Here is an 18,696-nt window from a genome sequence, read left to right on the forward strand (position 1 = left end):
TGAGAACCACTGAGCTGTCAGTTGGACATCCTTAGCGCTGCTGCAAAGGCAGAAGAGGCTCCCACCCATGCTGCTTCGCTTGCCAGCCGTGAGCCTGGTTTCTGGCTGAGCAGCGCTCCCCCTGTGGGAGCATACTGACCACCAGGGGGCAGCTCCTGCATTGAGCATCTGCCCCCTATTGGTCAGTGTGCATCATAGCGACCGGTCGTTCTGCCATTCAGTCGATTGCATATTAGCCTTTTATTATATAGGATATCATGACCTATCTAGTACAAATATGAACTAATAAACCATTCTTTTCATGCACAATCTATTAAAATATATTCTGTTCTAGCCCACTTCATTTACAAAACAAAAAAGAGGGGGATGATCTCCTGACTCAAACTGAATGTACAATAAGCCTCAGTTTGATACACTCTGACCTTGACTTAAAGGCAGAGATAAGAAGGGTCTGGAAGCCTAATAGGTCCATAATAAACATGATGGCTGGCTAAGAGTGGTCCTATAATAAGTGCTCATTAAACTGAAACAGCCCACTCATAAAATATAAACTAGCTTTAACTTTTGAAAAGTATTGCATTCGATAACATTCTCAAAGGCACAAAATAAAGAGACCTAGCAACAATAACAATTAACATGGTGTTTTGTCTAGGACACATTTGTAAAGCTCAACCTCACCAAATTTGCTTTTGACAGAATTATCATCACTGACAAGAACAAAAGTGCTCATCATAGGTTACTATTAGCATGATTCTAACCATGATATCCTCTAGGCAAATACTTACAAACTGACAGAGATTTTCCCTATTTGATAATGTGTGAAAATTAGAGAAGCCAAACAGTAGTTCAGGGGTCCTCAAACTACAGCCCGCGGGCCACACGCAAATACAAATATTGTATTTGTTCCTGTTTTGTTTTTTTACTTCAAAATAAGATATGTGCAGTGTGCAGAGGAATTTGTTCATAGTTTTTTTTTAAACTATAGTCCGGCCCTCCAACGGTCTGAGGGACAGTGAACTGGCCCCCTGTTTAAAAAGTTTGAGGACCCCTGCACTAGTTACTAACTCTTAAGACAAATAATCTGAAAGGTATTAGATTCTTTAGTGGGAGAAAAACACATCCTTTGATCTGATGGCTCCCTTATGTTAGTGCTAAGCATCCCCTAAGAGATCTCTAGAGAATGGGAATAGAAGATTCTTATCACATTTATTTTCTTTTTTATTGGATTCAAAGAAGGATCTGAGAACTCACAAAGAATTAGAACTATTTCATAGAAAAACACACAATGTGCTCTATACTGTGATCTTAAAAAACCAACAAACAAACAAAAACAGAAATACCAACTATTTAAATGAAAAAGTATTTATGTAACTTTGATATCAAAGTTCTTGATTCCTTTCAAGATAACTGCAATTTGTTTCTTTCGTAACTATTCTGATATTTAGCGCTTTTGGCTGCTTTTCTGAAATGTTCTTGCTGAATACCAACAGTGGCATCTTAATTAAAAGGATTTTCTCTTAATTAGAGTTGGCTCCTTGGAATGGGTGGTCCAGGAAAATGTTCACACAGGAGCTATATCAGTGTTTCAGGGATTTTTTTTCAAAGGAGAAGGCTAGACTAATTGGCTCATAAGGTCCCTTCAAGCTCAGGGGAACATATACACCTCTATAACATTTTATATCATATCATGCAGTATTCTTTCTCATTCTCAAAATCTGTCTATATTAGTGAATTCTTTCATTTCTCTTAGGAATGTATTACCTATAGCAAGGTAGAGGAGAGTCAGAACAGACTGGCAAATAAGCCAGGTACTAACATTGGCCACAGGGACAAGGAACACATAGTAAATTTTAAAAATTCACCTAAGTCTTAGTCTGGTCACTCTGATAAGCAGTGCAGCCACTGGAATGTTCAGTGTCCTACAGAGTTAAGAGCAGATTGTCCAGATTCTATCCTAGCTCCTCTATTAGTTATTCAATGTAGGGCAAGTGACTTAAGCTCTTTCCCTTAGTTTCTTAACCTGTAAGATAAGAATAACAATACTTATCTATCTTATTGGGTTATTGTGAAACTAGATGAAAAAAAAAAATCCTTAGGTGCTTGCCATATAAATAGACAGTATCTATTGTCTGTCATCTTCCATGACATAAAAAACGAACATAAATGGCAGTTGTAATCTTCCAGGTTCTAGCATTAAACAAGATGTAGTTTTGTGAAAGCCACCTCAACAGTCTCATTTCAGAAAATGCAGTTCTTAGGTACCATAATAAATAGGGGAGAAATGGGGAAGATGGGAAATGGTAGAGATAACCCAGTTCCAAATCATCCATAATATACAAAATCACCCCTAAGTCCCCAGAGTGAAACTAAACTTGACTTGACTTTGTTTTAAACAGGCTTTCAAATAGCAGTCCGGGGCTTCGTGATGGCTCCGTTCATTTCTGAAAAGGAGATGGAGGAAAAAGCAGTATGTATTGAATCACAAGGTAAAGTCAATGACTCTCTTCTTCTGAATTTCCCTCAAGCACTTCACTGAATCTAAGTTACAAGGACAATACCTTGGCTCACCATGGCATGCAATTATGGGCACTTTCACTCAGAGGTAACAATTAAAGAACAGTGTGAGTCTTGGATGCCTCTGAAATCATCCCAGTGATCGATGACAGTCTACAAGGATAAGAAACTATCAGAAACTGGCGAGAGAACTAGCTCTGTTCCTAATCCCTATGCAAAAATCCAGCATATTAAAACTTTCTCCAAAAGTACTTCTAAGTATTATGGGGGAAAAGAAAGGGGGTATGATGGCACAAATAGTCAAAGCTAAAAACATGTATGTTACCATAATCCAACATGTTTCCTTCTCTCTCATTTTGCATCAATGGTTATAACCCAAAGGCCCAGTTATACACGGCAATAAAATATAATAATTACAAATCAGAGTTAGCAGCTGTGTTCACGGGCCACACCCAAGGCTGTGGGGGAGCAGCATACTTCAATTAATGTTGGGATCAATATTTGAGGAAATTAAACTTGCATTAGAACTTCTGTTCCCATTTTGACATGCACAAGATTTAAGAGTTTGGCTGATTTCACACGTGGCCTTATTTTCGGCTGTCTGTCACATAAAATTGCAATTTAGCATCTCACTGACCTCCTGTTTTCTAAGGAAGCCTACCCCAAAGCAAACACTGGCATATGCTTCTGCTTTGGTGCTCCTATAAAAGCAAGATGTGGCACAACTCACTGCTCTTCCTGTTGAATTGTGTTTATGTGAGTTCTGAGAAAAAGACCAGCAATTAAATATGCTGAAATATTGATGAGCGTGGCTATGAGAAACCGGTTATTTAAAAGGAACATTTGTAGAGATAGAGCAGCCTTGTAAAAATAGCACTAGATAGAAGGTGTGGTTCAGATAATTACAGCTCTCGTTTTCAGAGTCACCCAAAATATTTGCTGTAACCTAGATATCTGCTGTATGTAGTCTATGCTCAATAAAGTTGAATACTAAGAAAATTAGAACAGTTTCTGAAAATTGACATAATTCTCAGTAAAGGCTTGACTCAAACAGTCACATAGATCTTCACAGATCATCTAATTTTACACAGTATCAACATCAAAATCATAACAAATTTTTTTTTTAGTTTTTCAGGTTTCCTGAGAGGCAAATAATAACTTAGTCTATGTCAAACTATCACAATTTCCTACTAGTCTAATCAAAATCCCTTTCTATAATATAAATTTATTTTATTTAGTTTATCAAAAATAGTGAGCATGAAAATCTATCTATACATAGCTCAAATATCATTGCTCTAGACCAAAAAAAATTCATCATAACTACTTGCAGAGGAAACCCAACACATGGTTCTATTAAAAACACTCATCGAGATTTTTATTCCCAAACTAGGTTAGTATTAAAATTACTGGTTACACTCGAATATATTTCAAAGTCCAATATATAAAACCAAATAAAATGCAGCTTCTCTAGTTGAAGTACAAATATAGGCAGAAACTCAGAACCCACTCCACTGGTCTCCTGTCTCACCATTCTAGGACACTTCAGGACAGAGTTTGATAGACAGGAAAATTGAAGTTCAGAAAGAATAGGTTGACTACTATTTCACTGTCTTTTCTACTACATGAAACCTTTGTCTTTTCTATGCCTCATTTTTCTCATTTGGTAAATGGTTGAAATAATTCCCATCATCTATCTCATCATTACAAGAAGGGAGTATAACATCAAAAAAATTAAAAGCATGAATTTTATTTGGAGCCAGCCCCCCCGCCCCCCGCAAAAACAGAACAAAACCCATTACATATTATCTTCACAACAGTCAGTTAGTCTAAGTTAATTAACTTCTCTGAATTAGTTTCCGCATCTCTAAGAGGGGAGGGGAGGGGGAAGGAAAAAAAAAGCCGCTCTCCCTATTCCTGTAAAAACCATGGGCTTGAGCAGGAAGGGGAGATGGTCTTTGAGAAGGGAGTCCACCATTCTCCCAAGTCACCGCACCTAAATAAACCTCTTTTCTTTAGCACCAGCACCTGTTTCACAAGTTTGGCTTTCACTGTGGCAGCTAAACCAGGTGGTTTTAGAAGATTTGGCTAAGTGGACAGATGGCCCAGCAGTTTTGGTGCAAATTATTATCTGCTAACAGACTCTTGTTATAGAACAGGGGTGGTCAACCCCGGGCACGCGTGCCAAACATGGCACGCCAGTAACTTTTGCTGGCACACGAAACCCTCTCTTATAATCTTCCATTTACAATTTTTTTCTCAATATCGACTTTTTTATTTTTCAGATAAATTCAGTGTAGGTGCATCTTAGATAAATAAATAATTTTACATAACAAGTTATCTTAAAGACCATAGACATGGATTGACAAGAGAGGGGAAGAGCAATTTCTATGCCTCTGCCTTAATGCTCCCTGCCTTCCTAGATCCAACCAGTGTTTTGGTTTCATCCACATACGCTTGTGAATCTTTGTTCTCAGTGATGAATTTTGTTAAGTCTAGTGATAGGAGTAGCCTGACGGATGAAAGTAGTAGCTCGTGCATATCTCTGAAGGTCATGAAATAGAAACCTGATGTAAAATCTCTGTCATAAGTGATACAGCAGCAAAAGTCCCATTCAAATGGAGTCATAAAGTTTTCTGTTGGACCATCAGTGCATATGTATACATTAAAAAATAAATGTATTTTTCATCATCATATACTGTGTTTTTGTCGCTCAAATGAATTTTATTATTTCTTCAAGGCTCTTCACATACATACACCTTAAGAGATATCAAGTAGGCGTAACATGTTCTCAAAAAATTAAGGTTGGCACACAGAAGAATTTTGAGTCAGCGATTTTGCTGGTTTTGGCACGCACTCACAAAAAGGTTGCCCACCCCTGTTATAGAACGTTTTAAATAGTATACCTAGATACTAATGACTGACAGAGCAAAGGAACAAAGAATGCAATAGTGCCAGGGGCCATACCTCCTGGTGGTTTTATGACAGACAATTATTTGTAATAAATACTATCACTAGTTTGATATTTACCTGGGTTGTCATGCCATTCTGGCTGCTACTAACAAAAATATTTATGGCTACATTTTAAGGAACACAGATAATTATGAACTAGAAATCTTTGATATGCTTGCTAAGAACAGTGAAGTTGGCCAAAGGTCACCGCATGAAACTTAAATCCAGGACAGAAATGGAGTTGGTTTTGTTCATATCTACGTCTATACACATGACTATCTGGTTCACCTCTGTATTCTTTCTATCTCTCTCTCCCTCTCCCTTCTTCTTTGAAATCAATAAAAATATATATATTTAAAAATAAGACCTTTAAAATATTTTTCCCTTAGATTTTATTTTGTTTTGTTTTATCTTTTCCTCCTCTGTGATTCTATTCTTTCTTAAATTTTTTCTTATGGAAAATGTCATATTCTGACATATTTGTATAATATTAGTAGTATATACTAAGACAAAATTTTATCTAGAGTAAACTTTGATATACTTAAGAGATTTTTATATCTATTTTTTATTCAATTAGTCAACAGTCTACTGAGCACAGAAAGCATTATCAGAAATTAATTTTAATACTGTCTCTTTAAGAGACTTCTATTTAAACAAAATTTACAGAATTAGAATTTAGACTGTTTTCATTTTTAAAAACAGACTCTAAATCTTAGCTATAAGCCATTTCATAATACAAGCTTTTAAAAAATCTTTTAAACAATACTTTCATTTTCTCCCTATTTTTCCCAACCACAAGAATGTTGCCCACTATTCTTTAAACAAATCTCTCAGCCACTCAACCTGACAACTTGTGGATATATTTTAAAATTATACTACAGTATATATTACACTGTCAAGGAACAGTTGTTGCTAAATGGAATAAATGACTTATAATGGAGATTAAACGCCTCAGATTCTGAAAATAGCTAACTTTAATGATGCATAAAAATTAATCATCAAAGTGTTTGTTTTACAACTGCAGGAAAACACATGGACATATTATCTACAGGTCATCTCAGCTAGAGAAGCACACTCTCGCTAGGCATTAAATAGTTACCAGAACAGTGATCAAGCCAGCTTTCAAATTGTTGGGCAGGGTTAAAAGTTTTACCTTAACTAAGCAAACTTTACTATACAATATCTTTGCCTATTTAATGTATAAGAAATAATCAGTCCTTCTGTAAGGAAAAAGTCAACCAGTCCTTCTGTAGAGAAGGAATAACATTATTTTCTAAAGTGAAAAGAAAGGACACTTCTTCCACAACTCCATTTCCTGTTGGAGAACAATTTATACTCACTCAGCTGTCCAGGAAGACTTCCCTTTATGAGCTAACCTCAGTTGTTATCATTTTTTCCTTTATAGGTCAGATACTGGATATAGTGGCTACATAGGTAAATCACTATGTTGCCTGGATTTAATTCTTGTTTATGCATATTTCAGTGTGGTAAGAAGATTATGGGTATTGTAGGAGATATCACATAGCTGAATAAAAAATTAATCTTTCCTTCAAAGACCTTAACATTTATTTGGGGAGATGAAATAGAAACAAACAGTAAGGGCCAATGGTTAAATATTTGGGCTGTGGAATGACAAAGACTTGAGTCTTAGAATCAAAATCTCTGGGGATGGTACCCAGTAATCTGCTTCAAGCATTTTTAAATTCAATAAAGTTTCAGGGCCTTGATTTTAGAGAATCGAAGGGAAACCCTTGGATTTACTGAACACTCATAAGTTCATTAGGATCCAGCTTTAACACAGGTAGTTTACCGAACCCCTTGCAAACAGTAAATCCAACACTCTCCAGTCAGATCACTAATTTTTCTATCCTGAGCATTTGGCAGAATTGTTGGCATAAAACAGGTGCACAACACTTTACTAAATAAATGCTGGTTAATAAATTAAATAATTGTAATTTTAAAAAGACTGTGGGCTTACCTAAGCTGGAAACAGACTAGCTAGAAAGCTCTGAGAAGGGAATGATCTTTTCTAGTGGAAGTATTAAAATGATTTTACAGTTTCATATCACCAAGTCCGCACTGCCCTTAGCTTTACATTGTGATACATGGTACAGTAATCCTCTCACCGTGTTCTTCAAAATTTTCTAAACTCTTCTTGAGTGTCTGCTCTTCCATTTGGATTTTTAAATTTGTGTGTTAAGTTCAAGCTTTTATTTATTTATTTATTTATTTATTTTTGTTTTCCTTTGGCATTTCTCATTCTCTTCTTTCTGTATCTAATTTTATTCCAACAAGGACTTCAACCTCATAGCTCAGGTAGTGTGTACTTCTAAGAAAGGTTACACACTATTTTCATAGATTTCTTGCTAGTAATACTTGTGCAAATAAGATGGGTAATTTTTAATAAGAGAAACAATAAAAGCATTAATTATCAATATCAGAACTATTCCCTTTTCTTCTTAAATGAGAGAGCTGCTATCAAACACTTTAAAATATCAAAAGTAGAGCTTTAGCATTCAAACTTTTTTCCAGAAGTGGACATTTATGGAACTGCAAGTCAAAGCTTAAGTCAATCTGCTGTGTGTGATGGATATTTTGAAGTGGGCCAACTAAGCTAAAACACCACTGAAGATAATACACGAAAGTTATTCTGAGAAGTGATAAGCTCTAGCCAAAGTCACATTGTTTCCTGCATCTTCCAGTGTGTGACAACAGATAGAGCTTAAAATAGCTTTACAAGAACAATAGCACATGTTAAACACTTGCTAACAAGTCTTAAATTCCTCATCTTCAGTGATTCATTTAGTTTTTACATATTAGAAAGTAATTGAAAGGTTTCTACTAAATAATACAGATATTTTTCTGAAACAACTTAATTTTTAATACAAAAAGTGAGAATAAAATGGATTTTTATATAGAAAAATAATTCATATGCAATCATTGATTAGGACAAGAATGATAAATTTAACACTACAGAGATATCTTAAATCAAACTTTATAAAAAAAGCAAACAAAGAAAATGTATCAGTTTACAATTCTATTGAATCATTATATAATTAAGTATACTACATAATATAATTCCCATATAATTAATATGTGTGTATATATTTTATGTATGTTGGATATTGTACCACTGACTTCAACAAGGAAACACGTAAAAAGCTTTATCTACAAATTATCATGCAAATATGAGCTAATGGTATCATTATCATTTCACTGGAGATTTATATTCCTGAAGATTTACTGAAAAATTTAGAATCAAGATATGTATAAGACCTCTCAAGACTCCAAGCCTTCTGTTCATGGTACAATTTACCAATCTCAATTTTCCTAGCAATTGTAAAGAAAGTGGCCCAAGAGACAATAAGTATTTAAGAGTTAATGTGTAAAGTAGCTAGGAAAAACCCCTCCTCCAAGTTTTAATAATAAAACTCCTCCTCTGATAACCAGAACTATTAAATATAGCTGAGAAAAGTGACTGAGCCAAAAGAGAGAAGTGCTCTAATGGATTTACAGCTTCTGTACAAAACTGGTTAGTAACAGGTGTTAAAGATTTAAGAAAGAATTCAAAAAGAAGAACAATACTAGAGGGTAATAAGCCACATTAACAGTGACAAGAGACAGGGTGGCAAAAACACCACCACCACCAGGCATTCACTTCAGAAAAAATAACAGAGAATAAAAATGTGAGTGAAAGTACAAATCTAAATTTAGTACCACAATAGCACTTTGACCATAGGGCATTTGTGCAGCGCCTACGTTTGCGCAAGACAGAGGGAGGGGAGAGCATGCAGGTAGAGATAGGCAATAGGAGGAAGCTGATAGCCATTTAGATTTCAGGAGTCCTTAAGAGCACCAAACTACCACATTACAGATGCATCTGCTAAATAAAGGTAGTATACTATAGGGACTATGGACTCTGTAGCCAGGCTGCCTGGGTTCAAGGTAGGGTGCTGCCATCTACTAAAGGGGTAACCTCAGCCAAGTTACCTAATCTTTCTGTGCTTTACTATGCTCATATATTAAGGGGGGAGGGAAGATGCTGTATTATATGAATTTCTCTATATAAATTAGTTAGAACAATCATTTAGCTATTATTAATTATGTGACAGGCATTCCAGGACATGGTTCTTGTTTTCGCTTTTACCATCTTCCTCTAAACCCAGCAGCAAGGTGTGCCTCAGACAATGAATGTTATCAGAAAAGTTCATTCATACAGGTGAAATGCAAAACTCTCAGACTATTATAAAATGTTAATGGGCCTAATATCAAGAACTCAATTCAAACTAGAAAATAAAATTTTTGCAAATGCTCAAGATTTTTGTGGCATGGTTATATGTCAAAAGCAGAAGTGCATCTTCTGAAGCCTGAGGAAAATTTGCAAGCACTGGAATAAATAAAGGTGAGCCTAAATTCTTATGCTCATCAAGAATGTACTCCAACAAAACTCACACTGCAAGTAAAACAGAGTAAGGCTTATAAGAAAGTGCCTGTTTTCCACTGTGATAGTGAGATTTTAAAAACATCAAAGATAGTGTTTTCAGTCTTGGCATGATATGATGACATGCCAAAGAACATAATGTAACTTTAAAGAATTAATTATTTTTAAGGAGAAAGATATTTTGGAAATGTTTGCTTCTGTCTCTGAAACACCAACTACTTCTACAGGAGGGCAACCACATAACAAAATCCAAAGGGCTCATTCTATGAGTAGAGGCATATTAAAAGCAACAACAATGCTGACATTCATGACATCTCAAAAAGCTAGACACAACTTGCATTCAGCTGACCCATGCCCCACAATATCCTGTGCTTGCTACAGGAGGGACAACAGAGAAGCAACATTATTTGAGCACAAAGAAACACTATCCAGACAGCACTCTGATATCTGCAGGGTCTGTTCCCTTCTAAAGATGAAGGATGGACATACCCTCTGACCTACCAATTCCATTTCTAGATATTTACCCCACTGACATACTTGCACATGTATGAAATGAAGCATAAAGTAAACCATTAAAGCACTGTTCAAAGCAAAATGAATGTTTATAATAGGAAACCAGTTCAATGTATGTTGGTAGATCCATATAACAGAACATTATGTACCTATTTTTTAAGTGAGCAAGTTTTTATTATTGATATAGAAAGAGCCCCAAGATAAGCTATGTTTAAAAAGTTTAAAAAGATATGAGACAGCCCTAACCGGTTTGGCTCAGTGGATAGAGCGTCGGTCTTCGGACTGAAGGGACCCAGGTTCGATTCTGGTCAAGGGCATGTGCCTTGGTTGCAGGCACATCCCCAGTGGGGAGTGTGCAGGAGGCAGCTGATCAATGTTTCTCGCTCATCAATGTTTCTAACTCTCTATCCCTTTCCCTTCCTCTCTGTAAAAAATCAATAAAATATATATTTTTAAAAAGATGAGACAGTATGCACAGAATCTACCATTTGTAGAAAAAGAGGAAATATACATATATATTATTCTTATATGCATAAAATATTTGTGAAGGGATAGCTGCATAGAGTTTCAATATATGGTTGTATCAAAATATACTTAACTGTCTCCTATTGGATGCTCTAAAGATAAGAAATGAATGACTATGGGACAAGAGGGAGAAGAAGCTTTGTATCTTTTGGGTTTTGAAGAGTATAAACATATTACTCATTCAAAAATTAATTAACAAAATTTTGCCTTTTAAAAAAAGAAGAAAAAAATTTTTCCTAAGGTCCCACAGCAGCGGTTCTCAACCTGTGGGTCGCGACCCCTTTGGGGGTCGAACGACCCTTTCGCAGGGGTCGCCTAAGACTATAGGAAAATACATATAATAATTACATATGTTTTGTGATTAATCACTATGCTTTAATTATGTTCAATTTGTAACAATGAAATGGGGTCGCCACAACATGAGGAACTGTATTAAAGGGTCGCGGCATTAGGAAGGTTGAGAACCACTGCCCCACAGCTAGTAAAGGGCAGAACAGAGAACTAAATCTTGGACTTACAGCCAGATGAAAATTTTTCATTACACCATGCTGCCATCTACAACTATATCTCTGGCACCTTATAATAAATGTTACTTATATAATCCTCTGTCAGAAATGTTAAACCATGCACGTTCTAATATAGAAACCAAGTCAATGTTACCAGAATATACTTACAGCTCTGCCTGACACTGAAGCCCATGTTCTTTCTATTGTATCATGCATTCTCCTTCAGCTAAAAAGAATAATTCATTTATCCAGGAGACTCTGATAGTAATAATTTTCTATAGCCAAGAAATTTTCTTAGATTTTAATTGAATTTTCTAAGCCCCAAATTATCATATATATTTTTTCAAAACACTTTTGATAGAGGCAGTAGCTGCTTGTAGGATATTGATTTGAACAGTTCAGACCAGTCAGATAGATGCCAAACCTCTGTAATTTCAGTCACTGTTGTGGTTTAACCAATGTGGCATAAAAGATTTCTAGATCTCTCTGAAAGAGCTGACAAAAAAGCAAAGAACAAGAATCCTGATTTCTAATACAGGATTTTCCAATTTAAGATTTTTTTTTATTGATTTCAAAGAAGAGAGAAGGATAGAGAGAGAAACATCAATGATGAGAAAGAATCACTGATTGGCTGCCTCCTGCACACTCCTACTGGGGATCAAGCCCGCAACCCGGAGTGTGCCCTGACCAGGAACTGAACTATAACCTCACCACACCAGCTGGGCAAGAATATTTTTTTACATATTCTCTTCTACAAAAAGAAAAATTCTAAAGTAATGTAAATATGTTAAAATATAAATTCCCATTGTCTAAGCTCATATCCATCAAGTGCCTTTTCTGAGAATATATACAAATAGAAGAATGAAAATGCATATCTATACTAATAAAAGTGTAATATGCAAATTGGTCACGATGCCCTCAGTCACGACCAGATATGCTAATTAGTCATGACCAAATATGCTAATTAGTCACTATCAGCATGCAAATTGACCACCACTCCAACACAAAATGAGAGGGATATGCTAATTAGCCCTGATATGCTAATTAGTCACAACCAGTGCGCAAATTAACCATCACTCCAACACACAAGATGGCTGCACCAATGTGGCCACAAGATGGCCTGCAGGGGAGGGCAGTTGGGGGCAACCAGGCCTGCAGGGGAGGGCAGTTGGGTGCAACAGGGCCTGCAGGGGAGGGCAGTTGGGGGCAACTGGGTGTGCAGGAGAGGGCAGTTAGGGGCAATCACGCAGGCAGAGGAGGGAAATTTGGGGGGATCAGGCCAGCAGGGGAGGGCAGTTGGGGGCGATCGGGCCTGCAGGGGAGGGCAGTTAGAGGCGATCAGGCCGGCAGGGGAACAGTTAATGAAAGGGCGAGGACTATGCCCTCCACCTTGCCCCAGGGTAAGGGCTATGCCCTCCATCTTACCTTGGCCATGTGCTCAGCAAGGCTTCTTCCCAGAAGCCAAGCCGCTGCTGGCCACGCCCAGGATTTCTCTGGACTGGCCAATGATAGTCAAGGGAAGTGCACGCCATCACTATGACCACATCCTGTGTAATGAGACACCGACTGGTCCCTGGCCAATCGGCAGGGCCCACAGTCCTTTCTCCTCCCCTTACCCCAACCCCCTATAAAACCTCTCTCCACACAGAGTTTTCTCTCTCTCTGCCACCTGCTGCCGTGCCAGTAAGGGGGGGCAGGGGAGCCAAACCTAGGTTTGAAATAAATGACTCTTTGCTTTTGCATCGGACTCGCTGGCTCCCTGTGGGTTCTTGGGAATCTTGAAATCTGGGCACAACATTAGGCGTCGATCAGGCTGGCAGGGGAGTGCTTAGGGGGTGATCAGGCGGGCAGGCAGAAGTGGTTAGGGGCAATCAGGCAGGCAGGCAGGCGAGCAGTTGGGAGCCAGCAGTCCTGGATTGTAAAAGGGATTTCCGACTGCCCAAGGGGTCCCAGATTGGAGAGGGTGCAGGCTGGGCTGAGGGACACCCCCCACCCAGTGCATGAATTTCTTACACGGGGCCTCTAGTAGTCAGATAGAGATAAAAGAGTATAGATATGATTTAGCAACTAACCATATATTACTCAGTAAAAAATCCCCACACTGAATGTACATAAGAATATGAAGCTTGCAGGCACAATGCCCCAGAGTACTGTCATACTGGTATAAATAAAGTGTCCTAAACTTTACGACATAACAAATATGTATCAAAGGTATGTTTTCTGCAAATAATTATTTGTGAAAACCAAGAATGTAGAAAACTAAGAAGAGTAGCCAATTAAAGCAAAACATGAATTAAAGGAAAAAATGAGTATCATTATGTACTTAGAACCTTAGATTTTTTTTTTCCAGCTCAGAGAAACATTGCCAAGCCAATGGAAAGTTTAGGATTTGGTGAAATATTTGTTAGTCAGACACTCATCTGTGTAAGGAAGAAACTGAGAACAGGAAGAATTTGGCCAGTAGCAGGACATCAAATCACCACTGGCAAGGTGACTGCATAGCAAAAGTGGTGAGAGGAGTAAGACCACTTTATCCATGAACTATACTAGGCTTACAGGGAAGTGGGTGTGCCATGAAGAAGATTAGATGAATTCCTAACATGTTTTTAAAGCAGAATAATGTGAGTGACTCACAGGGAGTAAACAGGCACTTTAAATCCTGATGTCTTTGGTTCACCCTTCCATTTCCTCTCTTATCTTCCCTTTAAAAGGTCATGAAAACAGCCCAATTCCTTATCTCCTCCTAAAATGAAAATTGGGTGTACCAGTATATGAACTGTTTCTACTGCATCTACTAAAACATAGGCATTATACCTTGGACTCCCTCTACAGGGGTCCTGCAGAGTGAAAAGTATTCCATTTTACTATCTTCCTGGCATTAATGTAATTTACATTCAATGTAAGGGTCTCCCTTCTAGTTGCAAAGTCCTCTTTATTAAAATGTTAAGATAAATGGATTTCAAAAGAAAAGGCTCAGGGCCTGGAATGAATGTTGGATAGCAATTCAGTCGAGTGATAAGCATGGGCTCTCCTGGATTAAGTAACCTTGGTTCAACTCCTGAAACAGCCATTGATGAATAACCTTGTGTAGTTACTCAAACTTCCATTTCTTCATCTTAAAAAAAAAAAAAAAAAAAAAGTACTCTGTATAAAGGAAAAAGTGTGAAAGAACAAAGGGTGGGGTAGCAGACAAAAAGACTAGGGCAAGACTAGAATCTAGTCAAGATCAGATGTTTCAAAAAACTGTCACCCTAAGTGACCAGGAGGCAGACATATCAACTGTGGTAATAGTGAGAGATGTAAGATGGGAAGAGCCTTTTTTTAGGTAATAAAGAGAGTAAACAAATGAAAGATTACTTCTCAGGAGGGAGAAGGGGTGTTAAACACTGATCTTCATCCCAACAATAGCCCTTAATGATTCTGGTTTAGAAAATCTCTACTGTTTGTAGAAGTATAGTAACCTACAAAAAATACCAGAGAACCACAAAGAAGCCCACCGAACACAGCTGAGGGGAAACCCTGAAGGGATATTTAATTTCACTCCTGGGTAATAGATGGTGATAAAATAAGTCCTACTACCTCATGCAATCTACATAGCTTCAGTCAGTTCAGAATATATAATTCAACACTTTAAAAAGGCAAAGTGTGGTAGGCAGAATAATGGCCTCCCAAAGATGTCCCTGTCCTAATCTCCAGATTTGTAAATAATGCTAAATTACATGGCAGCTCGAAATTAAGGTACTTTAAAGTGGAATTTAAACTACTAATCAGATGACCTTAAAATACGGAGGTTATCCTGGGTTATCCAGTGGGCCCAATGTAATGACAAGGGTCCTAAAATGTTAGAATGATGTGATGTAACAGACTCAATAGCATTTGCCACCTTGAAGGTGAAAAGAAGGGGAGCCAAAGAAGGCAGACAGTCTCTGGAAGGTGAAAAAGGCAGAACAGATTCTCCCAGGGAGCCTCCAGAAAGGAAGACAACCCTGCAGACACCTTAAGTTCAGCCCACTGAGACCCATTTTGGACTTCTGACCTCCAGAATTATGGGATAATACATTTGTGAGGGGTTTTCTGCTACTACATGTGCAGTAATTTGTTATAGCAGCAATGGGAAACTAATACAAAAAAATAATTTTTGAAAGACTTTTATGAAAATGTTATAGTAATAATTTTAAAGAATTGAGGTATTCAATGATTATTTAACTAGAAATTTCAGGTATTCAGAATTAGCCATTCCCTGAAGTTTTCGGGATAACAAGCTTTACCACTGACTTTAGATAAATGCTTTTACTTCTTAAGCCTAAAATCGCTAACAGTTTACTATATACCTAGATGGTATTATGCTAATTGAGATAACAACAGCATAACCCAGATGTGATTTCTAATAACTTAAATCCACTAAAAATTTTTTAAAACAATGGCCTGTTGCCAAAAGGAATATTAGAGTTGAATATATTAAGTAAAAATTATAATATGTACACTAACATATTAAAGTTTAAAAATTTGACATGGCTGATGTTTTCATACCTTTTACTATAGATTAAAATTAGCTTTATATTTTAAAAGTGACTTCAAATTTTACCTGAGATATTATAAAAATCAAGAACACCTACATATACATATGTCTCAAAGCATCCATCAATTATCTATTAATTGTTTATATTTAGTATAATATAAACAAACACAGCATTTCCCTAAAGAGTAAGAGTATCAGGAAACAGAACAGACCTTTTCACAGAGCCTTCCAAAGATTTCCAAATAGTTTTGGTTTGATATTAAAAAAAAGTAAATACAAAGAAGAAAAATACCACTTATATATACTTCTCTAGGTAAAGTTTATCTTCTTTTTTCTACATTATTATTTTCAATTTGAAACTATTCTGCTTTGAATAGAAATGTGAGTATATGCACACGGATGTGGAGGTCCTGGTGTTTAAATGGGTTGTTGTAGGAATAAATCATTTTCTACTCCAGGAGGAAGTAAATAGAAGAGTGGCAGGTAGGAGCTGCAGGTGGCGTTGGACTGTGGATTTCGGCCCAATCCCTGCAGGCCACTCAGAGGGACCCCACCCATGCAAGAATGTGTGCATCGGGCCACTAGTTTAAAATAAATTACATTAACTCCAAAATTTACAGAGAACTCATACAACTTATCAAAAGGAAAATAAACAACCCAATCAAAAAAATGGGCAAAGGACCTAAATAGACACTTTTCGAAAGTGGACATACAGAAGGCCAAGAGACATATGAAAACATGCTCAAAGTCACTAATCATCTGAGAGATGCAAATCAAAACAACAATGAGGTACCATTTCACACCTGTCAGAATGCAAATCAACAAACGACAGTGTTGGCAAGGATGCAGAGGAAAAGGAACCCTCGTGCACTGCTGGTGGGAATGCAGACTGGTGCAGCCACTGTGGAAAACAGTATAGAATTTCCTCAGAAAATTAAAAATGGAACTTCCATTTGACCCAGTAATCCCACTTCTAGGACTATATACCAAGAAACAAGAAACACCAGTCACAAAAGATATATGAACCCCTATGTTCATAGCAGCACAATTCACCATAGCTAAGATTTGGAAACAGCCTAAGTGCCCATCAGCAGATGAGTGGATTAAAAAACAGTAGTACATCTATACAATGGAATACTATGCTGCTGTAAAAAAGAATTCTTACCATTCACAACATCATGGATGGACCCAGAGAGCATAATGCTAAGCAAAAAAAGCCAGTTGGAGAAAGAAAAATATCACATGATCTCACTCATTTGTGGAATATAATGAACAACATAAACTGATGGACAAAAATAGATCCAGAGACATAGAAGCATCAAACAGACCATCAAACCTCAGAGGGAAGGTGGGGGAGAGGGAGGGTAAGAGATCAACAAAGAGACTTATATGCATGCATATAAGCATAACCAATGGACACAGACAGTAGGGAGGTGAGGGCATGTGCTGGGGGGTGGAAGTGGCCAAGGAAAGGTCCATGGGGTAAAAAGGAGACATATGTAATACTTTAAACAATAAAGAATTTAAATTTTAAAAAAAGTGAGACAAAAAAGGGAAATAATCTGTAATAATAAAAGCCAGGGATGCAAGGAAAGCCCAGGTCCCAGGTGCCTGCCTTCAGCAGGTGCCGGCAGCCAGGGGAAGGAAGGCCTACTCTTGCATGAATTTCATGCATCGGGCTTCTAATCCTAATAATAAAAGCCAAATATGCTAAGTGTCCAACATTCATTCGACCATTTGACCAGTCGCTATGACGCGCACTGACCACCAGGGAGCAGATGCTCCAACTGTTAGGTTAGCTTGCTGCTGGGGTCCGGCTGATCGGGAGGGGCGAGATGAGCCAGACACGCCCTGGAGCCTTCCCACAGTCCCTCCCTGGCCCAGATCATGCACGGGTGGGGTCCCTCGGCCTGGCCTGTGCCCTCTCACAATCTGGGATTCCTCAAGAGATGTCAGAGAGCCGGTTTTTGCCCCATCCCCACAGGCCAGGCCGAGGGACCCCACCGGTGCACGAATCCACGCACCAGGCCTCTAGTACAATTAATAATAATACAAGAACAAATTCTATGTTCCATGTACTCAAAATAAAATAAATTACATTAAGATGAGTCTTAAGAGTTTTTATTAAATGTCAAGAAATAAGACATATTACAAAAAAAGTTTGCTAAAACATACATTTTTTATTTTTTTCAGTTGGCAGTAATTTAATAGGATAAGAGAAGACAATATGGGGGGGGGGGTGGAAAATCAGGCCTTTCATTAAAAAGTAGATGATAATACCTGGAAAGTATTATGCTAAGCAAAATAAGCCAGTCAGAGAAAGACCGGTATCACATGATTTCACACATGTGTGGAATCCAATTAACAAAATAAACTTATGAACAAAACAGATCCAAAGACATAGAAGCATGCAACAGACTATTGAATCACAAAGGGAAGGTGGCAAGAGTGGGGGGATGTATGTAATGCTTTCAACAATAAAGATAAAAATTTTAAAAGATGGAAGATTTCTCAATAATGTCAAATTCACTTCTTAATAATAAAAATATATTCAAATGTCAAAAAAAAAAAAGTGAAACTATATCCAACTACCATCACCTTATCCAATAGGCGTATGCAACCATGAAAGACAAACAAGAACAAGTAAGAACAACTAGACTGGGGCAATCTGTTTTATCAACATCCAGTTCTCTCTACAAACATCTGCTATAAAGGACAATAAAATAAAG

General features: G+C 37.4%; 1 protein-coding gene across 10 annotated transcripts in view; it reads right to left on the minus strand.

The window, feature by feature from the left end:
• The window catches only part of PDLIM5 (PDZ and LIM domain 5), a 225,187-nt gene that overhangs the window by 109,038 nt on the left and 97,453 nt on the right, over window positions 1-18,696 (minus strand). The gene's annotated exons all lie outside the window — the stretch shown is intronic.

The sequence above is a fragment of the Myotis daubentonii genome, chromosome 1 (assembly GCF_963259705.1).
Source record: "Myotis daubentonii chromosome 1, mMyoDau2.1, whole genome shotgun sequence".
In the NCBI taxonomy this organism is placed as follows: domain Eukaryota; kingdom Metazoa; phylum Chordata; class Mammalia; order Chiroptera; family Vespertilionidae; genus Myotis; species Myotis daubentonii.